This window comes from Sinocyclocheilus rhinocerous, unplaced genomic scaffold (genome assembly GCF_001515625.1).
Source record: "Sinocyclocheilus rhinocerous isolate Xijiao unplaced genomic scaffold, SAMN03320098_v1.1 scaffold1564, whole genome shotgun sequence".
Taxonomy (NCBI): Eukaryota; Metazoa; Chordata; class Actinopteri; order Cypriniformes; family Cyprinidae; genus Sinocyclocheilus; species Sinocyclocheilus rhinocerous.
The window spans coordinates 194951-207151 of NW_015638982.1; the positions used below are offsets into that span (position 1 = coordinate 194951).

General features: G+C 37.9%; 1 long non-coding RNA gene across 1 annotated transcript in view; it reads right to left on the reverse strand.

The window, feature by feature from the left end:
- Positions 1 to 4709: 4709 nt before the first annotated feature.
- Positions 4710 to 12201, reverse strand: part of LOC107750769 (uncharacterized) — a 15178-nt gene continuing 7686 nt past the window's right edge. Inside the window, exons 3-4 of the long non-coding RNA XR_001641177.1 lie at positions 6925 to 7073; positions 4710 to 5384 (exon numbers count right to left, since the gene is read on the reverse strand). This is a non-coding gene — a long non-coding RNA (uncharacterized LOC107750769). The remainder of the gene's footprint in view (positions 5385 to 6924; positions 7074 to 12201) is intronic.

Sequence of the window (12201 nt, forward strand, 5' to 3'; positions counted from 1 at the left end):
AGGAGCTGTATGGGCTGCTGTCCTCATTCTCTGTGGATGGCAGTCCACTTGTAGTCTTTGGTGACTTCGAAATCCATCTGGAGAAGCCTTACACTGCAGACTTCCACTTCCACTCCTAGCTTCATTCGATCTCAAATGGCTTACCACCACAAGCACTAACAAGTCAGGCAACCGGCTTGACTTAATTTACACATGCAATTGTATCACAGACAACATTTGGTAACACCTCTAGACATCTCTGATTACATTTAACCTACATATTACTACCTGTGTGCCACCAATTACTCTACCAGGTACTTTTAGGCAAAACCTACGCTCCTTTTCACCCTTCCATCTTTCCTCTGTAGTGTCCTCCTCTCTTCCCTCACCCACCCATTTCTCATCTCTGAATGTAAATACAGCAACTGACACTTTATTATTCACTTTAACTTCTTCTCAAGACAATATCTGTCTAGACAGGCCAGTGCATACCACCCCTTCTAACCTAAAAAGTCGCCCCATGTATCATCATCCTTTACTGTATTTTTGCTAAGCAGTCTTTTGGGTGGCTCACCAATGTACTAGATTTCTCTAATACAAAAAATTAAGCAGGCTTGACCAAAATTTTTGCGGGGAGAAGAATTTATTGAAGATGGTAGTGTAGCAGTTCTTCAATAGCGATGTTAACATGCCATCCTTCAAACAATCTTAACCCTTGTAAGAATCCTAGCTTCTCCCAAAGTTCCGTCTGTGGGATATAATTTTATACTTATAAAGACAAAAGGGCTACAAACAACAGATACTAGAATCTACAAGACGTTCCTGAGGAATGCTGTTCCTTTGTTATTCTAATGGAATGGACCATTTGGTTCACACCTATATAGACACAGTTACATTATATCTTTCACAGAATGACCAATTGAACTTTAACCAATCAGGTTTCAGCAGCAGCTATTCAACTGAGACTGCTTTTCTATTGGTCACTGTTGCCCTGCAGATAGCGATAGCTGATTCCAAATCATCAGTTCTTATTCTGCTGGATCTATCTGCTGCTTTTGACAGTGTGAATCATCAGATTCTCCTGTCTGCCATCACAGGATCTGCACTCCACTGGTTTGAATCTTATCTCACAGGTAGGTCTTTCAGGGTTTCCTGGGGAGGAGAGGTATCCAAAGAACATCAACCGGTCACAGGGTTTCCTCAGGGATCCGTTCTTGGACCCCTCCTCTTCACCATATACACTATATCACTGGGACCCATTATACAAGCACATGATTTCTCCTACCATTGCTATGCTGATGACACACAGCTCTATCATTCATTTCAACCAGACAATCCAATAGTAGCTGCATGGATCTCAGGCTGCCTGGTAAACATCTCGGCATGGATGAAGGAACACCTGCAGCTCAACCTGGCAAAGACTGAGCTTCTCGTTTTCCCTGCCACTCCGACTCTACAGCATGATTTCATCATCCTGCTAGGTTCATCAAAAATTATTCTTGGACTTCCATCATGTGCAATCAAACCTCGACAAATGATTCAGAATGCAGCGGCACGGCTGGTCTTCCATGAGCCCAAAAGGGCCCACTTCACTCCTCTCTTTATCTCCCTGCACTGGCTACCTGTTGTGGCTCGCATCAAGTTCAAGACATTGATGTTTGCGTACAGAACAGCCACAGGCTCAGCACCCTCCTACTTCCTCCTCACTCTTACGAATATACATCCCCTCCAGAAGCCTGAGATCTGTAAGTAAGCAATGCCTCGTGGCAGCATCACAGAGAGGCATTTTCATTCACCTTTCCTGGCTGGTGAAATGATCTTCCCACAATCGCAGTAATTAACAGAACACCCGACATGTTATCTGACAGCAACACTAATTTAATCCCATACCCAACCAATTTGACAAAGAGCGCTCTCTTTAATATAATCACTACAGCTGTCAATCAGTGGCAGTGCGATTGGCTACATTGCTCAGCATGTACTGGACAGAGTCGAAATAGTCTTGGTTATTGGACCTGCAACCCGCCCGTACTTGTCACCGTCCGGCCCGCACCCTCATCACACCCTACACATAAATATTATTCCACCCATTACATCAAATATTAGCGATTCACCAGCGTGTACCCGCCCGCATGCAGGACTCTGGCTGCCCCCCTGTGGACATTATAGACAACTCTGGCCCCAGAGAGTGATTGTAAATTAATTTTACATGAAATATGTTTGAAATTTTATTCTGCATCTTCTGAGATTTCATTGCAATCATTCTCATAAAGTCACTGAATTAACCATTAACTGTTCACCTGATTGCATTGCCATCTGTGCGTGATGTTAGAGCGTTGTTGAGAGAGAACAAGAATGTACTGGAAACACACTCTGCCTGAGAGCTAAGGAAAAATACACTTACCTGAGTATAAATATTTATTAAATATCTCTGAAATATATGATAGTATTCTTTAAAACAATCTTTTAATGTATTATTAAATAAAATATTAGTTAATTATCAAAGAAAGAAAAAATTAATAGCCATAATATGTACTATTAATGCTGTGATACTATACTCAGATAATGTGATTTCCTTCTCACATTGCTGATTTCACCATTAACTCTTCATCTGAACAGTTTATGTTGCTGTATATGGTATCATTGTAATCCTTGACCATCAAAACATAGTGGTAGACTTCACCCTTTCTGTGTTATCACGTTTTGTTCAGGAGCTATGACACAAAATACATAATTTGGTTATGGCGGAAAGTAAAATGGTCGCCATGGTAACCACGAGGTGTTTTTGCGATGACTCCATTTCTGAAAATGTTTAGGGCCGCAAACTATACAAGCGTACCAAGTTTCATGCTTTTATGAAAAAGTGAACATTATTTTCACATATCACCTGAACTAGAAAGGAAACTGTCAATGTACAGTAAATATATATTCAAAACTTATGAAAAAGTCATGAACTTTTTCCAGGGGGCCCATTTTTAGCAAGTCATATTCTGGTAGATTCTGTAACTACACCATCTGGGCCTAAAAAGCATCTTTCTCCATTGACAGTCATTCAATAGCTGTATATTAAAACCAGCTGTGACAAAAAAAAAAAAATTGTTTTGCAAGGAACATATAAATTGAAAATATTTTATTATATATTATAGTACATCTTTTACAGGTACTCAGTGTTATTAATCTTCTTTTTTTTTTACATTTTTGTTTCAGTGCTCAATCAAATGCAGACACTGATTTGGAAATCTGCCATCTCTCCTTATGCTGTATCAACCACTTTGTAATGAAGTCATATGAAAACAATGCAGCACACTACTGTTTTTAAGTGTTTATTGTTGCATTCTCATACTGTGTTCTGTTTCACATTCTATTTTAAAAAGAGTAGGCGGCATATACTGCACAGTAAGCAGTACATTATTCTTCTATTCTGAATATTGCCAGTTTCTTGCGGAGGTGAACGTATGATAGCTGCAGTATGCTGGAACGTATACATTTCAGCCCACTAGTATAAGTGCATCCAAAGCAAGCACATGCAGTCTCACTCTAGGCATGTAGTTACATTCATAATGGCAATGCAGAATCTTTTCATTCAAAAGATTTCATTTCAAAGCCACCTTTGCATATATCCTCCAGTAGGTGTCAGACCTGTTTTGGAAATTCTTAAAACCATTTCAGAAGAGCTTGACCTTAGGAGCTTTGGCTTTTAAGCAGCTTTTTTTTTTTTTTAAACTAATCCTGAACCAGTTCTATATGCTTATTTCTCACTTTCATCACGGTCTTGTGTTTCTGTTAAAACAACAGAGCACAGCACAGATTTTACAGATGTTGGACATTATACTATCATTCAAAAGTTTGGGGTCAGTAAGATTTTTTTTTTTTAAAGGAAGAATTTAATACTTTTAATAATCAGGACACCTAAACTGATCAAATGTGTCAGTAAAGTATAGAAGCCAGTTTTCACCAAGGAGCAAAAAAAAAAAAAAAATTTTTTTTTTTTTGCAAATTTTTATCTTACAACTCTTGACTTTTTTCAGATTTCACAATCAAATTCAAGATACAACTCTTACTTTCTCGCAATTCCGATCCCCCCTCAGAATTCTGAGTTTATATTTCGCAGTTCCTTTTGCTCGTTTCAGCCACAGAATTAAAAAAAAAAAGGTTTTGCAACTTTTAATCTTACAATTCCAACTCTTGTTCTCACAAATGTAAGTTTATATCCCACAATTCAGACAGTTTTTCTCAGAATTTCTAGTTTAAATCTCACAACTCTGAGAAACAAGTGTAAATTGTGAGATATAAACTCAAAACTGTGAGAAAAAAGTATGAAATATGAGATAAAAGTTGCAACTTCCTTTTTTTATCCCATGGTGGAAACAAGCAAGTAAAGACTTTTACATTGTTACAATAGATTTCTATTTCAAATAAATGCTGTCCTTTTTAACTCATATTGATCAAAGAATCCCGAAAACCAACCATCGTGGTTTCCACAAAAATATTAAGCAGCAAAACAGTTTTTAACATTGACAATAATAAAAAAGTTTCTTGAGCACCAAATCAGCATATTAGGATGATTTCTAAAGGATCACGTGACGCATGGAGTAATGGCTGCTGAAAATACAGCTTTGCCATCACAGAAATAAATTAAAATAGACAATAGTTTTTAAAACTATATCTTACAATATTATTGATTTTACTGTATTTTGTCTTGGTGAGCATAAGAGACAACAACCCCAAACTTTTGAATGCTAGAGTAATTACACCTGAAGTATTTTAAGCAATATAGAGAACGCATTAGAATCTCCTCAGGCTGTCTGGCAGACTAAACATTTGACTGAAGATGCTGAAGACGTAGCTCTACTGACAGTGATCCAGAGGACGTGCCATTTGACGCAATTTGTCAAATCTCAGTCTGATAAGACATTTTCACGTCATGTGTGAAAACCTTGTTTTCAGCACATGCCTTACAAAGACTCCAACTCTGATTAGCATCTGTATGAGACAGCTACACATCTGCACTGCGATCGAGGCGACTTTTGGGAAAAGATGTTACTGGTGATCCCTGGTGCACCCTATGACCCCGGCACGGGCAGAGAAGAGATCTGCGAAGCTCTTGACGAGCATCGTTACAAAGAAAGATGTAGAAAAGAGGGTCTAGAAGGGTGTTGAGGCTGGTGAGCCCGTAGCAGATTCGATAGTAAAGGTAAAGAGAAACTTCCACCAAACACTGGTCTTTTTCACTTTCTGTGAGAAGCAGGCTGACAAATCTGTAGCCGACCACCAGATGATAGGGACCAAAAATGACAATGAAGATGACAGTGATGACAACCAGGGTTGCGACAATCTTGCGGCGTTCGTGATCCGCGACAGACGGGGAGTTTCGTAGAGTCAGCCCGATTCGAGCAGAGGTGTACCTGAATGTCAATAAGAGGAAAGAAAGGCCAAAAGGCCAAAAGGTTATGATTGTGTTTACAGTAACATTCCTTTAAAGAGACAGACGCTGTATCTGTGTTTGTCATCTGAGCAGTGGCATTTTTGATGGCGTGCTAATTCATTCCTAGGCCTGTGTGCTGAGACAACATTTTTCTAACGTGCCGATAAATACGGGTTGGTAAAACGTTTTTGTAAGGTAAACAATACAGGTGGAGTCAATGACAAATAAGAGCGTCTGCGATAATAAAGATTTTAAATCACACGTGCCAAGTTCTTAGAAATGTACTCGTACTCTCAGTATTCATGTTGGGTTCATAGGGTTTTAAAAACCTTTTATACCATATTCAAGAAAAATTAAAACCACATAAAAATATATATAACAAATACATAAGTAAAACATGAAAATATATTCTTTACACCCTGAATGCATAATACATGTACATTTCTTATTTTTAAAACCATTTTTAAATGTTTTTAAATTATTAATTATTTATACATATACATCACTGCATTAAGGAGATCTTGTCATGAAATGGTCAAATCATCTTATTTTAAAAGACTTGACACACAGGGTCAGCAGATGCCCTCCCTGTGATATCACTTCCTGTTTTATGTTTTTTTTTCTGCATTTTGGCTGCACCACATTGATTTGGCTGACAATTTATTTGATTAAATATTAATAATAGTAATACATTTCTAAGAAATAATAATAAAATAAACTATGTAATATGGGTTTCCTAGGGAATTTCATTCTTTTAATGGTGACATATGTATTTTTCTTTTTCATTATGACATGAGGACACTTTCATCGCCCTAGTCTCACGTAGCCAGACCTTCAGACTGACGGCAGAAGGTCTGGGAACCCTGGCCGCTTTGAATGGCCAAGGACCGCCCAAGAGGCCATATGACTTACAGGTAAATCAACCAATCACATTTCATTTTGTGCCGCGTAATGTTTATGGGCGTGGAAATGTCCCCACAATAACAGACCAGTGTGTAAAACTCTTGGACATATTTTAAAGAGTCTATGCCGCAAACTTTACATATTTCACATACTAATCTAGCGTTTAGTTGATCCCGATAAGCGCTCACGGTCACAGTTGTAAACATGACGGCTTTGTTCTTCCATGAGGGGGTTTGGCGCCATGGCATCTTTGTTTTCAGGTGGACCATTAATAAATGCGACACACGTCTCCCGGAAATTCTGTAGAATTCAGCCAATCAGATGAGGACTTTGAAACACCTGAAGTGTGCCATATGCATCAGATGTTCAGCCAACGTTCCGTGGGTGTGACGTCTGAGGCTGAGACTAGCATCGCCCTGACACTGACCTCATGACCCCCTCCCCCATAAAAATATAAATGAATTTTATTTAGAAGTTAAAAACATGCTCAATGTAGAAGAGGTGTAATGCACACATGAACTGCATTTTTAAATAAATTATTAGATTTGGACTAAAAAGAGCATTATTTTATTAACCCAGGTACACCCAAACATGAACAAAAAATGCATTTCACTTACCCTAGAATAGAGCAGGGCATCAGAAACCCTAAAGCGACTGAGGGAGAGCAGGTTAGCCGGGAGTCCAATAGAGAAAGCAAGGCTGTAGATGTAGGTCAGACCCACTCTGTCACTTGCCAGAGGGATTTGGCAGCTCCCATTGGTCAGGTCTGTGGAAAATTAGAAGAATTTTTTTTTTTAAAGAACTTTAAGAATAGTTCAAATAAGCAGGGTCGGACTGGGACACAATTTCAGGCCGGGAAATCTCACACTCATCTAGGCCACACGGGAAAAAAAGGGGCCAAAATTGCACCTTTTGGGGTACAACAGCTTGAGCAGTACACCGTACATATTAGTACCTTAAGAGTAGTAATTCGTACCCTTAAGGTACTAATTTGTAGGCCTACCTATTAGTGGTAAAAATGGAACAAATATGTCCTTTTAAGGGTCCTGTTCCAGTGACAAGCTGTTGTACCCCATAAAATCTTACTGATCAAAAAACCTTTTGACTGGAAGTGTATTAAAACACAATTCCTAAATTGCCTAAATGTTAAAATTAGTACAATATATTTGCTGGAAAAGTCTAATACGCTATTGAATTATTAGGCTGTGAGGCTGTGACTCATATTATTTTTGTGTTGCTGTCTGCTCTAGCTCCCTCCCTCCCTGTACAATAAATCCATGTGAATATCTGTCTCTGCTAAATTTATTAATGTAACTTTACAATCGATATTGATGTCCTTTAGGACAGCATTCTGAATGATGATAATAATGGGGTGCTCCTGATAGCCTAACAGATACTAGCAGTTTAATACTCAACTAGGTTAATAAAGACAAAACTATCTAGCGTATTTACAGATGAAACTGACCTGCACTTGAAGCCCTGAACAGGTCAGTGATGTTGCTACATTTCACTGCTTCTTCTGGCCGCTTCCTCTCCTTCATCGAGTCTCGCGCATCGGTTCTGTTCGGAACCGTTTGACGGAAGCGCGGATCACACGTGAGCTGATTCGACAGTCAAGACTAACCGATTTATGATTTATTATCCATAGGCGGAGTTTCACTTTTATGCTTGGGGATTATTGACTGGCAGATGACCCTTACCAAAAAGTAGTATACTTCAAGTTTATTTTAGTAAGTATACTTAAGTAAAGTTCAAGTATATTTTTAAGTATACTTTATATAGTAAGTACCAACACTTTTTTATATGTTCTACATTTCATATATTTATATAGGCTAACATATATTCGACATTAAAATACATAAAAAAACAAAACAGAAAAACATAGGCTACCTAATGCAGAAAAACCGCCTCTTTTTCCGAATTGCGTAGATGACCACTGTCTTTCTTTCACTAGCCTATCTCTTCTCTTCTGACAGTTTTTCAGTCAAATCGTTCTCTATGTGCAGTAAATAAAGATATGAGAATCTGTCCTGTGCCACTGAAGATCGGAGCCAGATTCTCCTCATAACTGAGAAACTTATTTCTGATGTAGCCGAACCAACGGGCAGCGTGAGTGCAAGCTGCAGTAGTCTGAAAAAGTTTGGATATTTGTCCTTCGGTAGCTACTTCATCTTTAAGTTTCTCAAGAGTGATCGGTGATGCGATCGCACATTTCACACGATCCACTTCAGCTGTCACAAGCCGAGGGTGAAGCGCTTGTGCGCATGCTTAGGGTGTTTTCACACTTGAGTCCTCTTTAAAAGAACCGAACCCAGACCCCTTTAAGTGGACCAAGTGAAAAAGGACCCAGTTTTCTTTACGTTCATACTATCGCAGTTCCTGAAAGAGAACTCAAATCCTTTTTTGGTCCACTTAAGCAGTAAGGTGTATGGTGTCTCAGACCTCTTTGTGTTCAGACTGTTGCGTTTGGATCTAGTCCAGTTCAGTGTTTGATGGCTGACATTATGGCCTCCAAAACTGGAATATTTGTATCTTTTCCACAAAAATTTGTAATACACATTTGTAATATTTATTTTGAATTGTTTTCCTTGTTTATGTAAGCATGTTAATTTTATAGCACATATGGTTTCTGCAGGATTTTTAAGCTCAAATTTAAGACTTTTTAAGACTGTTTTTAAGACCTGCACAGATAAAATTAATGCCACATGAGTGGGGTGGGGTAATGTCTATGGTAACATATTAAACTGCAAAATGACTGTAAAAAGCATGATTTACAGTTCAGATACAGGTTTTCACAAAAAGAAAATATATAAATATATAAATATAATATAATTTCAAATTTCAGCCTTTAAACCAGTCAAAAATTAAAAGTATCAACTATTATCTGATGATCATGTTAGAATACATGTGGAAGGATTTGTTGTTTCGGTTTCTTCTTCACTTGTGTTTTTTGGAAATTCTGTACAGAAGATGTGTACTAGCGCCCCCTACAGTATAACAATGAAAACACGGGTTCTAGGAGCACAATTATAGCTAAAATATATTTAGACTTTTTCTAAGTATAAGTCAAGTATACTTAAATGTCATTTTAAGTATATTTCTGAGAAGTACATAAAGCCCATTTCTGAGAAGTACATAAAAAGTAGACTAAAAGTATACTTTCCTATTTTTAGTTTAAAAGAAGTATACTAATAGCACACTTGAATAAACTTCTTTTTCGTAAGGGGAGCCACCAACACTTTTTTATATGTTCTACATTTCATATATTTATATAGGCTAACATATATTCGACATTAAAATACATAAAAAAACAAAACAGAAAAACATAGGCTACCTAATGCAGAAAAACCGCCTCTTTTTCCGAATTGCGTAGATGACCACTGTCTTTCTTTCACTAGCCTATCTCTTCTCTTCTGACAGTTTTTCAGTCAAATCGTTCTCTATGTGCAGTAAATAAAGATATGAGAATCTGTCCTGTGCCACTGAAGATCGGAGCCAGATTCTCCTCATAACTGAGAAACTTATTTCTGATGTAGCCGAACCAACGGGCAGCGTGAGTGCAAGCTGCAGTAGTCTGAACAAGTTTGGATATTTGTCCTTCGGTAGCTACTTCATCTTTAAGTTTCTCAAGAGTGATCGGTGATGCGATCGCACATTTCACACGATCCACTTCAGCTGTCACAAGCCGAGGGTGAAGCGCTTGTGCGCATGCTTAGGGTGTTTTCACACTTGAGTCCTCTTTAAAAGAACCGAACCCAGACCCCTTTAAGTGGACCAAGTGAAAAAGGACCCAGTTTTCTTTACGTTCATACTATCGCAGTTCCTGAAAGAGAACTCAAATCCTTTTTTGGTCCACTTAAGCAGTAAGGTGTATGGTGTCTCAGACCTCTTTGTGTTCAGACTGTTGCGTTTGGATCTAGTCCAGTTCAGTGTTTGATGGCTGACATTATGGCCTCCAAAACTGGAATATTTGTATCTTTTCCACAAAAATTTGTAATACACATTTGTAATATTTATTTTGAATTGTTTTCCTTGTTTATGTAAGCATGTTAATTTTATAGCACATATGGTTTCTGCAGGATTTTTAAGCTCAAATTTAAGACTTTTTAAGACTGTTTTTAAGACCTGCACAGATAAAATTAATGCCACATGAGTGGGGTGGGGTAATGTCTATGGTAACATATTAAACTGCAAAATGACTGTAAAAAGCATGATTTACAGTTCAGATACAGGTTTTCACAAAAATAAAATATATAAATATATAAATATAATATAATTTCAAATTTCAGCCTTTAAACCAGTCAAAAATTAAAAGTATCAACTATTATATTATTGGTTTAATGGCTGGTTTAATATCAATTGTTACTTTAAACCAGCAGAAGGGCTGTTAAAAAATGCTATTTCATTCTCTGCCAGCAGGTGGCGTTTTAGCAGTTTCCCCGGGAACGGTAGTACACAAAGCAGCGCAGCACCTGACTTTGAAACCTGCAGCGCTCGTATTTATCCAATGAAATATAGTCTTTTTTTTTTTGTAAAATTTAATCATCAAATTAAGCTATATGGCAATTGTCTTTCCGTCCCCATTATGCTTTTTATGGCCTTAAATTTGATACAATTAAATTTAAGACTTTTAAGGACCTGCGGAAAAGGCATTGATGACATTGAGATAGAAAAAAATTAATAAATTGGACAAATAAAATAAAATAAAATATAATAAACTGCTTTAAATTTTTCAGTTACAGTACAGGTATCCTTATGCAGCATTTAAGTAAGAAATGTACTAATCAAATGAAAAAAAAAATAAACTGAATGTTATTAATCGTATGAATAATATAGACTCATATTAGGCTACAATAATGCACAGATCAGTATATTGACACACATGTGATTTCTTTCCCAGATGTTTACATTCGATTGAGACAAAACCAACTGTGTTTATGTGAACCATGGGTGTTTTTGACAGCTGAAACACATAAATGCTAAAGAGAGTAGCCCCCGGCTGGGATGTGCGTGCTCATATATCAAAAAGTTTAAACTGGCCAGGCGCACAGCCGTGCCTCTCTTACACAGTTTGGAAGCGGTTGAAATTAAAATAAACGAGTGTAGCGTTGTGAGCAAATAATTTGTAGAGATCTGCCAGAACAAGCTGCCATTATGAACAGCTGATTTGTACGGACTACGGAGACATCTGATGACAAAACTACATCGGAATTCACGAATGGAAAAATCAAGTGAGCCCGGACCGATTTGTGTTCATAATGCATGTTTTTAGCGAACCGTACCTTTAGCCGAAAGCAAACCGTACTCAGACCACCTCCTGAGATGGTCTCGGTTCGGTTCGCTTCTGAAGGGTCTGAGATCGTTTGGTGTGTTCACATATGGGCCAAAAATCACGTGAACCGCGCTCAGACCCCTGAAAAGGACCAAGTGTGAAAACACCCTTAAACTGAATACTGCATCACACGTCACACTCAATGCCATCGCTTCAAATCGCCTGTCCAATTCAGCCAGAAATGACTCAGTCCACCACATTTTTATTAGCGGGTTTATAAAAACAACAACGAATATTTGTTAACTTGCTAAAGCGGGAAAATAACAAAAAGAGTCCTCTCAAGTTGAGAATCATGAGTCGCGACCAAGTGGCAACCTCCCACTCTCTCTCGTGAAGCCAACACGGAAGTGACTTAAACTGTAATTCGTCAACTGGCCGCTAGAGGCTGGCTGCAAAAGGGAGTCAGTCCCATAGACTCCCCATGTTAAAATGCCCAACTTTACAGCAGAAAAAAACATGTTTACAGCCTGGTTCAAAAAATTATTTTGGTCAATATAGCTAATTTTGCCCTTCATGACAACTGTGAGGGGGGTGAATTTTTTTAATAACTCATCCGTTTAAA